The sequence below is a fragment of the Lutra lutra genome, chromosome 14 (assembly GCF_902655055.1).
Source record: "Lutra lutra chromosome 14, mLutLut1.2, whole genome shotgun sequence".
In the NCBI taxonomy this organism is placed as follows: Eukaryota; Metazoa; Chordata; class Mammalia; order Carnivora; family Mustelidae; genus Lutra; species Lutra lutra.
Window position 1 is genome coordinate 47,270,472 of NC_062291.1, and position 12,241 is coordinate 47,282,712.

Here is a 12,241-nt window from a genome sequence, read left to right on the forward strand (position 1 = left end):
CAGGGCGTACTTGGCCCAGGCATTCTGTGCCATGTACCAAGACCCCCCTTCCCCGCTCCGGGTCCACACTCATCACTGCCCCAAACCTTGCTTGCTTGCTATCTTCCCTCTTTCTCTGGATCTACTCTCCATCAGGCAGACTGGGGGCTCAGGGTCTCACTCTCACCACCCCAGTTATGGCGAGTTCTGCCAGGGGCCCATGGCCAGAAGATGGCCTACTGGCAGCTCTAGGACCCTGACCCCACCCCCACACTCACCCCCTCCCAACAAAAAGCTCAGGAAACCCCAGCCCTGGACATGGAGCCCAGTGTATCTCTTCCAATTTCCTCAGGAGTATGAAAAAGATTCAACATGACAGCTCAGTTTTCTTTGAACAGGGTAGAGTGACCTCTGTGGGACCTTCCCCTGAGGACAGGCATCCGAGGCAAACAGTGAACGTGCCGCCCATGGCTCAGATGATCCCTCATGTCCAGCTGTCGGGCACCAGGAAGCTCTGCCTTCCACATGAGGACCTGGGATTCTGAAGAGAGAAGGGTCCCAGCAGCCACTACAGCGTTGGTGGTCACTTCGCAGGTGAGCGTGCCCGTCTGGATCTGTTTCCGAGATGCAGGCGTGACTGCGCAGGATCAGGGTTTTGCTCCTCTGGAGTCACATGTCACTACAAAGTGCCCCCAAGAGTGCCCTGCACACGCAGTGCTCGGTAAATCCTGGAGAGTGTCCGTGGACTTGAGGTCGAATGGGGGAGTCGAGTCTCCCCGGCATGCGCGGCGCCCACATGTGCGCCTGCTCCTCTGGGCCGAGGGAATTGTGTCAGGACAATGGGAAATCTTCTCCTAGATCCTCTGCCAAGTGGGCCCGACGCCAGAGCTGCGGTCCTGGGCATTCCTGCCAAGTTTCCAGGCTCTTGTCATGCTTCACTCCTACCCAGGAGGAAAGCCCTGCACTTTCTCACTTCTTTTGAGACAGATCAAATTGAGGAGAGTTGGCTCACATCGAAGATGAGGCCTATTTTTCTTTACTCGCATTTTTTGGAAAGGGAAACAAATTATTTTCCTTCTTTTCCATGGGATGCTGGTGATGGGCTCAGGGGGTCTGCTCGAAGCACCTGTTGCTAATTCCCAGGGCTGAGCAGAGGTGGCGGAAACTGCCGACTGCCACAGGCTCTGGGATGAAACAGAGAGGGGTCTCGGAAGGCCAGCGGTGACTGGGACCTTCGAGGTGCCTTGCCTGTGCTCGTGGCAATGCCAGGGCAGGAGGGCCCCTCTCCCACTGGGCCCTGTGGTCCCGCACTCCTGGGAACTTACAGGACAGTGGGCTGACCCTCTGAGAGGGTGATGAGACATTGGTCCTGCAGTCAGTGACAGAGTCCCTGACCCCAAGGAGCTCAGAGTGTCCCAAGAGGAGGTGACTCCTTAGCTGAGCCTCACTGGTGACCTGCAAGGAGAGGGACCCTTCTTCCCACACAGAGGTCTTCATGGAGGGGACATAAAATGATTGTGGGATGCAGGACGGGAGTGTGAGCTTCATTTTTTTTTTTTTTAACCGGAGAAGAAGAAGGAAAAGGATACAGCTCAGTCCTACAGACAAGGTCCCATAAAGCGGAAGCTGAAGGAACATGTATGTGTGCCTTCCACATTTCTAGAACGTCCTTGTCCCTCTCCTCATTCAAATATGAGACCCTCCTTGACTCCCCTCCACCCCCGCCACACACACACACAGACACACTCCCCACAGCCCTCCACCGCTCTGCGCTTTCTTCCCTGGCACCTCCCACCATCCGCAGGTCCTCTGTCCACTACAAGGTACGTGTAGCCATGTACCATCTGTGGCCCACACTCTGCTCTGAGTTCCTTCCACACGCTGATCCATCTGCATCATATCCCGTGAGGCAGGAATGACTAAGATCCCCCTTTTACAGATGGGGAAAACACAGGCCCAGAGATGCTGAGAGTTTTGCCCCAAGTGACCAACTGATGATCCGCAGAACAAGGGTTCAGACCTGGATCTGAGCACTTAACTGCTGGGCCACAGTGTTTCTAAAATGTCATTTAGCCAGGGGCTGGGATTCACGTCTGTTGTCTACAGGACTTTATTCCCAGAGCTTCAAACAGCATAAGGGCTTCAAAGGATTGGTCAAGTTAATAAATTTACATCACCTCCCTGGCCTGTCTCCTCAGGGACGCCTCCGACCTCTAGGCTGTGCTGGGCCCCTCAGAAGCACCTACAACCCCCAGGAGCCAAGCATTGCAGTGAGGGCCCATCGTCCCCCAGGGAACACTGAACACACTCAGATGCACCTTGGCGGGGTCCCCCCGGCTCATCAGAAGCCCCCAGGACCTGTGAAAACTACATGCACACCCCCCGAGTGAGGGTCAGGTGATGTCCCACCACGCCAGGGGCGGGGTCCGCCTTGGGAGCAAGGTCTCTGGGTCAAGCAGCAAGGGACTGCCCTGGCCCTTTTTGCCTTCCAACCCATAGCTCTCTATGGGCCCCAGCCCAGCCTAGAGGTCAGGGCCCTCACCGAGGAGACAGAAGCTTGTCACTAGAAACTTTGGGGCAACGAAGGGAATAAAAAAAAAAAAAAATGGCTAGAACTGGAGTTGAATCCCACCTCCCCACTTGGAAGCTGTGTGATCTTGGGTGAGTGTCCCCAAGTCAGGACTTCGGCCCCATCTGTAGGACTCTACACCAAACCCTAAATGACAACGTGCAGGCCATCCGCCTTTGAGGGCAGTCGCTCTTCCCTCACCTTCCTCCACAGCTCTGTGCTGAGGAGCAAGCATGCACCAGGCCAGGGACACAGTCCTAGGGCTTGGTGATAGAGCAGTAAGCAGAGTCCCCATTCTCATGGCACTTACAATGGAGAGTGAAGAAAGAGAGTATATACTCACGTAGGCACACACACATAAAGGGTAATGAGAAAACAGAAGCAGGCTAAGCAAATGGAGAGATGAGTCCTAAGTCTTTCCCAAGTTCTGTTTTTCTGCTCTGTGCATAGTTCTGTCCCATGGAACCCCAGCCACGGGGCCGAGCTTCCATCAGTCCAGGCGAGGGCGTTCCGAGAGCTCAGGGCAGAACCTGAAGCACGGCTCCATCTCCCCAGCCTTGTACACGACACCGAGGAAGCTCCCCAGGCCTGGGAAGAGTGGGTGCGGCCCCCATACAGAGTCCAGGGGGGCCAAGCGGACTCAGGTCTGAGCAGCACCTACCCTCTGAAGGGGTAGAGCAGCGGGAAGGAGGGTGTGTAGAGAGGAGGGGCAGCCCACATTTCCATCCATGCCGGGCGTGAATGAAGGAGTTGCCAGGGCGGCTATGAAGCAGGACTGGGGAATGGACACAGCCCCAAGGAAGGCTGGGGACAGCTTCATGTAGCCCAGGAAAGGCTCACACTGCAAGCCAACAGGCAGCACAAGCTCCCAGCCCCAGCGAGGGGCCTGGCCAAGGAGCCGGGGCCTGCGGGCAACTGAGGCCAGCACCCGTGGACCGCAGAGCAGACCAGAGCAATGCCATCCCAAGGTGGGGCCCAGCCAACCTGGTGCCTCCGCTCAGGCGAGCACAGCTCTCGGGTCTCAGAAGTGGTCCTTCCACTTTGGGAACCAGATGATCTTAGATTCGGATCCCACTTCTGCCACTGTCAGCTCCATAGCCTTTGGCGTGTTTTTTACAGGCCCAAGACAAGGCTTCCTCATCTGTCACATGGGGGCAGTGACACGTGTCTTGCAGGATTGTATTGAGAGCTGATGAAACGGTGACCTTTAAGCTCCAGCCGCAGCAAGGGGTTGTGGGCGTGGAGGCCATGTGGGCCCGCACATTCTCCTCCTGCCCACCTCCCCTGCACTGTTTATGTTAATGTCACAGCTCTAAAATATTATCATTGGAGGCCATGAGATTTCAAAAAGCACTTCCTTTCCAGAGCCACGTTGCTCTGTCTATAATTAGTGCAAATTTCCATAAGCATCTCGAAGAGGTGGGAGGAGCTGCCCGGCGGGTGAGGTTTGTTAATGTAAGGCATTCCTGGGGTTTCTGGGCAGCCTGGTCCGCGCTCCTCCATCCCTCACATCCTTGGCCCCTGCCCTCAGCAGCCACCAGGCCCTCATTAAGGGATTAGCAACATCGACCACGCACCTCCTTGGCCTCGTACTCCAGAACTGCTGGACTCTCCGCCCCATCCCTGGTGCCCCCTTATCAGGGCTCCCCAAGCCCTGTTTGTGCTGGGGAAATCAAAGTGGGACTTGGCGGAAATCATGGACCACTGGTGTCATGCGCTAATTGAAGACTCTGGGGCCAAGATTCAGGGAGGGGACCAGACTTCCTCCATTCTCTGTCCTCTGCTAATGGGATGTCAAAAAGCACAGCTAGGGCTGTAGGCTGAGGAAGCCCACATTGCCAAGACCCGTGAGAGCACGATAAAAGGATGATACAGTCTGCTGTACCTCAGGAAAGATGACAGGTCTTGCTTAAACAAGTGCTGAAGGGAGCTGCTCCTATCCGGCCCCAGTGTCTGGGTCACGGAAGGTGTAGCTGCTGGAGGCTGGCCACTGGCTGGGAACCCCCATGACAGCCCTCCGTCCTCAGTGGCCTGCTGCTTTCATGCAGGAGGGAAGGAGCGGCCCAGGGGGAATATTCTCGTATGGTCTGAGACACAATTATGACTCACTAAAACACTTAGGACACTTCAGAGGCCCTACATCTCCGCCATTCTGCCATTCAAAAAACAAACAAACAAACAAGAAACAGATTAAAATTCAAGGATGATTCTGAATCAGGAAAATGGCAAAACATAGAAGGGAACATACAGTGTAACCCTGAACAGCTTCTACTACTGTTCTCTGTTTCTCAGACTCTGGGGCCTCTAGACTGTGGGTCCCTTGAAGGCGTCAGCAATATCGTTGGACCCCGCTCTTCTCCTGTCCCCAACAAGGCAGGTGCAAGGTAGGGGCCTGGGACCATCTCAGTGACTGAGATTATACCCTTGCATGTGGGGTGGGATAAACCCCCACATGCAAGGGTAGCAGTCAGGTCCTCCACTTCCACACCCACTCAAGTTCATGCGAGCCCAGAGACCTTGCCTCAGCCTCACCCCAGCTCCTGGCCCTTGCCCCCAGCTCTTAGCCCTCCTCCCCAGCCTTCGTCCAGCCCCGGCCCCAGACAGATGGGCTGGAGCTTCCTACTGTTGACTCTAAAGCAAAGGTTGTAAAAGTAAAGGCACTAAGTTCAAGATCTGGTCATTTCTGCCTAGGCAAAAGAGCTTGACACGAGTTCCTGGACCGCGAGAGTTCATACGCTCACGCTCAGGAACATTCTCCAAATGTCCCGCGGACCAGGAAAGAGGTTGCATGAGTACAACCTTACCTGAGTTAGCATGGCTGTTGCCAGGACCAGGCAGCACTGCAAGGGGTCTGCTCAGAGCCCCTGCATCACCCACTGTCCTCTGGTCAGGACCCCCAGCTGCCAACCAGTTTGGAGTGATGGTCAATAATGGCCCAAGACTGTAGGGTCCAGCTCAATGTGTCCCTGTGGCCAGCCATCATCCAGTGGCCCAGGACACTCTCCAGAACTCCCTCAGGATCCCTGTAGGAGATGGGGTATTCAAGGCTGACCTGCTCATGGTCAGAGAACTGACCTTGGTGTATCTGGGGGACACAGGGTACAGCCACCAGTACAGAAACTAAGCAAGGTAGGTGAGGTGCATCTTTCTTTCTGCCCCACTGAACCCTCCTGGCCACATCTCCTAAACTCTACCATCCAGCAAGGAGCTCCCCCAGGGTTCAAGGGCAGAGTTGGCAGCCCAGGGCAATTGTGCTGGTGTGGTAGCAGCAGCGGTCTGGGCCCCCATCCTTCAAGATGACCTTGGTAGTGGCACCCACCTCAATTCCTGCCTGTCCCCCAAGCCTGTGCACCAAGCTTCTCTGTCAGTCGCCTGGTCTCTTCCAATAAATTCAGTTTCTACAGAGTTTGACTCAGGTCTGTGCAGAAACAGAGCTTGAAGAGATTAGAGGGTTCATCCAAAGTGATACAAATAGTAGAAGGCAGATCTGGGACTCATCCTCAGGTCTGTTGGACCAAACAGACATGTGTCTTTCCTGCCAGTCCCCGCTGCCACTCAGGGAGTGACAACACTTGTTCTAAAACCTCAGTAATCTCCCACCACCCAGGTGCAGCATCAAACTGCCCGGACCCTCCCCACAGCAAGGGCCCCACTGGCGACAGCTCAGCCCCCCCAGAGAGCCTCTTGAATGGATGCCTGCCTTCTTGGGAAACACATTCAAATTCCTGGACTATCAAGTGGTTTCCAGAAATGGAAGTGGAGTTTTTAATCCAGTAGAATAGTAGGGAAGGGAGGGGTGGGCTTGGAAAGTGCCAGTTAAAGGGAAGATGGGCAGCCTTACCCACAGGTTCCAGGCCAGAGGAGATGGTGTTGGGGGGGACCGAGGCATTGGGGGGCCTGAGGCCGAGTCAAGGAAAGGAGAGAGCCAACCTGTGGTGACTTCCTGACAAGCAGGGATGAGGCCACAGGGCTGGAGTCATGGGAGCAGGGGGCTAAGAGAGGCCTGGGCAGAGTAGTGGCTACTGGCGCAGTGCCCTTCCCCTGCACCCTAGTGGGGCTGCCCCAACCTGCCAGTCTGACAGGAGTCTTGGGGTCTCAGATTATCTTTTAAGTACCTGAAGTTGAAGTTTCTGAGCCTGAGAATATGTGCACAGGACCTGTGTGGACCTTACCTTACCTCTGTCCTCTTGTTCCTGGTCACACCTTCCGGGCATGGGCTACTGGGGAAAAGTCGGGCATGGACCCTGATTTTGCTGTTCAAGGTCAGGTATCTCTGTTCACCCAGGGATGATCCCTCAAAAGGTGAGCATGACAGCCTCCTGCCTAGCATGTCACATACTGAAGCGTATGTCACCTATCATATCAGGGAGACATGTCTGTTGGACTTCTGACTCATGTTTAAATCACCAAGGTGAAGATCAATAAGCTTTTTTTTTTAAAGATTTTATTTATTTATTTGACAGACAGAGACCACAAGTAGACAGAGAGGCAGGTAGAGAGAGAGGGGGAAAGCAGGCTCCCCGCTGAGCAGAGAGCCCGATGCGGGGCTCGATCCCAGGATCCTGAGGTCATGACCCGAGCTGAAGGCGGAGGCTTAACCCACTGAGCCACCCAGGCGCCCGATCAATAAGTTTTTAAAAAAATAATTTGACTTGGTTTTGAAGAAAACCTTGAGAAATTAAGTCACACTTTCCTCAGGCCCCCAAGTGTCTTCAGATTTCTGTTGAAATCTTGGACAGGGGACTTGTAACATCCTTGTCGAGTGTCCTTATTAACTCAACATTTTATTTAAATTGCACTTAGCACCTGCCTCCAATTACCGGGCTCTGGCGGAGAGGAGCGCCCTGGCTGAGTGCTTAGCACCCCCGCAGCTCGGCGCTGCCCCAGGCGCAGGCCGTCATCTGTCTTCATCAAGTCCCGTCTTCCGGGAGCCTGACGGCAGCTGCTCGGGGAGCAGTAAGGACGGTTAGTGCTGCTGGTTAGCCGAGACGCCAGCCACAGCCCCCAAGGTGCACGGGGAGCGATCTGTATTCATTACTGCTCTCCCCACTCACCATCCCCAGGTTTGCCCAGGCGGCCTGGCCAGGCTGGACAAACAAGAGGGCAGGGGGGTTAATGACAGGAAGGGTGCGGACCACCGTGACCATGACCTTAGGTGCCGGCTGGTGGTGCCGATGCCGACGAACCCTGCTGCTTCTGGAGAACCTGCCACAGCCGGGCCTGTGCCCGCCAGATGACCTGATTCTGCCCGGCTCACACCCTCGGCTTTATGAGATCTGCATCCCCAGCTTCCTCGTCCACTGTGTAGCTGGGACAATGGAGATAGACGCATGATCCCTTGCCCAGAGAAACTCAAACATGTCCTGCCTTAAAGTGTGAAAGGATGACCCTGCCCCACCCCTTTCCCTTCCTGGGGAAACTTTCCCACCCTGGGGTGGCACAGGCAGGACAGGTCTGTGCTGGGTGATGCTGGTCATGGCTGTCCCCTTAAGCAAGACCGTCACTGATTCTGACTGTATTAGACACAGCTGTGCATGTGCACGTGCGTGCGCGTGTGTAGCTGAACTCGAGAAGTAGAATACGGTAGGACTGTGGAGTAGGTGGAAAACATCACAGTTCGTGGGGTCAAGGAGAGCCAGGTTGGAGCAGCAGCTCTGTTACCAGCAGCTCTGGGATCTGGGGCGAGTCACTCCCTGGCTACAGCCTGCCTCAGAGCCATACCCAGGACCCGGAGCCCCAGGGCTCACCTTTACCACTGAGGGAGTAAAGGTCTCTAATACCACAAACCAGTTTATTCCCATGAGAGAACGCTTCCCCACTCAGCTCCGGAGTTCTAGTGGCCCTGCATCATAACTCTCTCTCTCCCTCCATCCCCTTCTCTCCCAAGCCCTTCCTGCTGACTGGGTGTACCCATGACATGCCACCCAGGCCACTGCTGTAGGAACAGTTGTGCTGGAAGGCAGATGGCATCCCTTCCTGCCTGCGGTCATTGGAGGGCTCTTGTCTCCTACCAAGCAAAGCGAAGCCCCCTCAGAACACCACATCCCTTGGCTTGGCCCTTGCTTACCCCCAGTCTGATAGCCCACCATTCCTAGCCTCCCCTTTGCTACTCTAGTCATGATGAACCGCTGGAAACCCCTCAGCCAGCCTGGGACCCTGCCACCTCCATGGTTTCACTCCATTCGCGCCCCCATTCTTCCCTCCCTTTTCATGCGTCAACTAGCAGATAGCATTCAGAGGGCGGCCTTGGGTCCTGCACTGATTTTCTGTCCCCACCCCAGGCCATCCACTGCACCAACCCCAACCCCTGCTTTCCACCTGCTGCTACAAGGAGCCATCTGTCCCATCTGTGCCAAAGTCAACACAGCACCTGCCCTCAGGGCCACCGGGAGGCGTTTGACTTTCCTGGTGTGTCCTGGTGTCACGTGCTGTCACTTATTGGTTAGCACATTCGCCTCAAAGCTGTATGAGTGACTTTGGCATTGCCACCTTGTTCATCCTCAGGATGGGATGCCCCATCTGCCATTTTGTGACTTCCTCCCATGGAGCAGAACACGACCGCAAAGGCAGATGAATGAAAGGAAAAGCGTCAAGTCTGAAACTGCCTCCACCCGCCGTCCAGAGAAGGCTGTCTCCAGGTACCCACTCAGCGGAGATACATCTGGTGAGGGCCTGCCCACCTCAGCAGTTGATTCCCAGTATAGCCACCAGGACAATGAGTCTTGGAATCAGCTCATCTCAGTGCTGAAGGGACCTCTGAGTTCCCTTGGGCTCAGCTCCTATGGGAAGGGTTCCTTCTACATTAGCTCCAAAATGGAGTCCAGCTTCCCCAAACCACCCCTGGAGTGCCTTCTGGGATGAGCAACAGCTCTAAAGTCAGAAAGCCCCTTCTAAGTCTTGGTAGACTCCCTCCTCTCTCTCTTTCTTAAGAGCTATGGAACCACTCAGATGAAGAACCACCAGGAAATAAATGCACCCGCTCCCTTCACCACTGCTCGGCAGGCAGGACAATCCCTCAACGACCACCACTGGACAGATCACAGGCCCCTCTCTTTCCGCCTCAGTTTCTTTGCAAGGCACCACCCTCATGGGCTCTGAGCAGCCCTGAGGAGGCCTCTTGCCCTTGTGTAGGTGGTCTAACCTCTCTGGATGAAGGGAGCATGGGTAGGGCCATGCTGACTCATGCTGAGCGGCTGCCTTCCCCTTGCCCCACCCAACCAGAGTAACAGGGCTTTACTCCCTGACCTCCGCACACGATGTCTCTGGTTCGTTCACATCACTGGACTCAAGCCAGAGTTGATTCGGTGAAGCACAATGATCTCAGGGGCTGGGCCTCCATAAGGACCAGCCTGGGTCCCCCACCATCACCGCTCTTCTCCCTGGAGAGCCCTCCCATCTCCCTCAGAGTCGCCAGCCCCACCCCTTCTGGCACCAGATGTGTATTTCCATCTGAAAGTTCTACAGCAGGTCAAACTCACCATGTCCCTAACTGAACTCATTATTGTCTTCTCTCCACTCACTCCTGTTCCCTGCTCCCAAGAATGACATCACACCCACCCAGTCCCCACTCCAGAAACCTGGGAATCATTTGAGATGTGGACCCCCACCGATGAGTTAGCACCGTGGGCTGCATTTACTCCGCGTCGCCCCAGTCCAGCCATCCTCCCTCCCTTTCACCATCCTTCCCATGACTCAGACTCTCATCTTCTTTGGCCTGGATTTGCACCTGCTCATAACTGGTCTAGTCCTAATCTGGCTCCCTTCCAACCCACCCTCAACATAATTCTTGAGACAATCTTTCTAAATGGCCAACATGATTTCAGTTTTAACATGTCGATAGTTTTCTTTAAGTTTCAAAAAAAGAAAACAGGCTTCCTAGCCTGGACCACGCCTGCTTCTCCACCCCTCTGCCTTTCCCTCCTGCTCTCTCAACATGTTTTATTTCCCTGGAACCCCCTTATAAGTGGGCTACTTTGTCCTCCATCCCCAGCACCGAGCACAACACGGGGCAGTGGTTCTCAAACCTGAAATTTTGACACCGCCACACACGATGTTGCCGTCAACTATGAGGACTCTGTTGATCATGTCTCATGCACATGATTAAGATTAGGTGGAATTTCTGAATAAGTTAAAAGAGACAAAACTGCATTGTGCTCTTACCATGGTCCAGAGGACCCATCTGAATTACTCTCCATGATTGGGGTCTTGCCGCATGCCTCGAGGAGTCAGTATCTTTCCTAGGCACATAGGTGGGAATCAGAGCGTCCAGACCTGGGATCTCTGACAGCATTCCTGTTACCTCATTTGGATTTCTTTGGAGACTGAAGAGCTTACCGCACCAGCAAAACACAGGTTTTTGTGATTTTCCAATAGCCTCGATTCCTGCTACCATGTCCTGTTCCTAAGCCACTGCCGAGCTCAGCAGACAAAAGCCAGCAAGCATCTTAGCTCTCAATGGCACACAGCATAGCCCTTCTCATGGAAGGAGTTTTGAGAATGGAAAACTGAACGTGAAAGATCCAGAAAATGCTAGAGAAAGTACTGTGGCAGGGAATGCACTGAGTAGTGATAGTAGAGACTCTATGCGTTCCAGACTCAAGATCAGTATAAAGAAGACCCCAGTGCCTGGTACAACCACATTGGCCACCACACTGGCCACCACAGCCCCTCTGCTTCAGCTTTCATAAGGCTTGAGCCCCAGGCTGGTCCGCTCTGATCTGAGTAGAACCAACTGGAATAGCATCTGTTATCCCATTCTTCAGTTGACCTTAACATTGGCCCCTCTGTGGTAATCAGGAGCTTATCCAGAGGAGAGCTGATGGTCACCCTATAGTCATAGCACCTTCTTTTTTAGGCTGAAGGGGGGTTGGGGGGAAGAATCCCAGCCTTTCTGTATAGAGAGAATCCTCCCTGGGTCCCTGAGATCCATTTCTCTCTTGTGATGCTATTATGGGCTGAATTGTGTTGCTCCCCAAGTTCATATGTTGAAGTCCTAAACCCCAGTGGCTCAGAATGTGACTGTACTTAGAAATAGGATCTGTAAAGAGGCAATTAGGTTAAAACAAGGTCTTCTGAGTGGGCCTTAATCTAATGACTGGTGTCCTTATAAGAGGAGGAACTCTGGGCACAGACAAGCACACACACACAGGGAAAGGACAGCCATCCGGCAGCCAAACAAGGAGCTTCGGAAGAAACCAACCCTCCTGTTACCTTGGTCATGGTCTTCCAGCCTGCAGAAATGTAGGAAATTATGTCTCGTGTTTAAACCCCGTAGTGTGGGGTGCTTTGTTCCAGTAGCCCTCGGGAGCAAACACACATGCTCGGGAGCAATGGGCTGTGGGTAAGGAGTCCAGCCAAGGATGCCTCACGGCGGGCTCAGGGCAAGAGGTCTGGGGGTGTCAGGCCCCTGAGGCCTAGGTCAACGCCTGCACTGTCCTCCCACCAGGAAGGACCTCTCAGCTCTGCTCACTCTGGGTGTCTCTGAATATTGCTCACCAACTATTTCTTGAGTGGGACTGGATTGGTGGCATGGGCGGCAGATGGCCTAGAAGCAGGACACTGACTGTGGGGAGACTTCACCCCTTTCGGGCAAAGCAGTGAGGAGCAGAGGGAAGTGACTTCACATGTTTCAGACATCCAGCCAGGCGAAGCCGGGAGACCAGCTGGCTGGGGGGTGAGGAGGGGGGAGGCCAG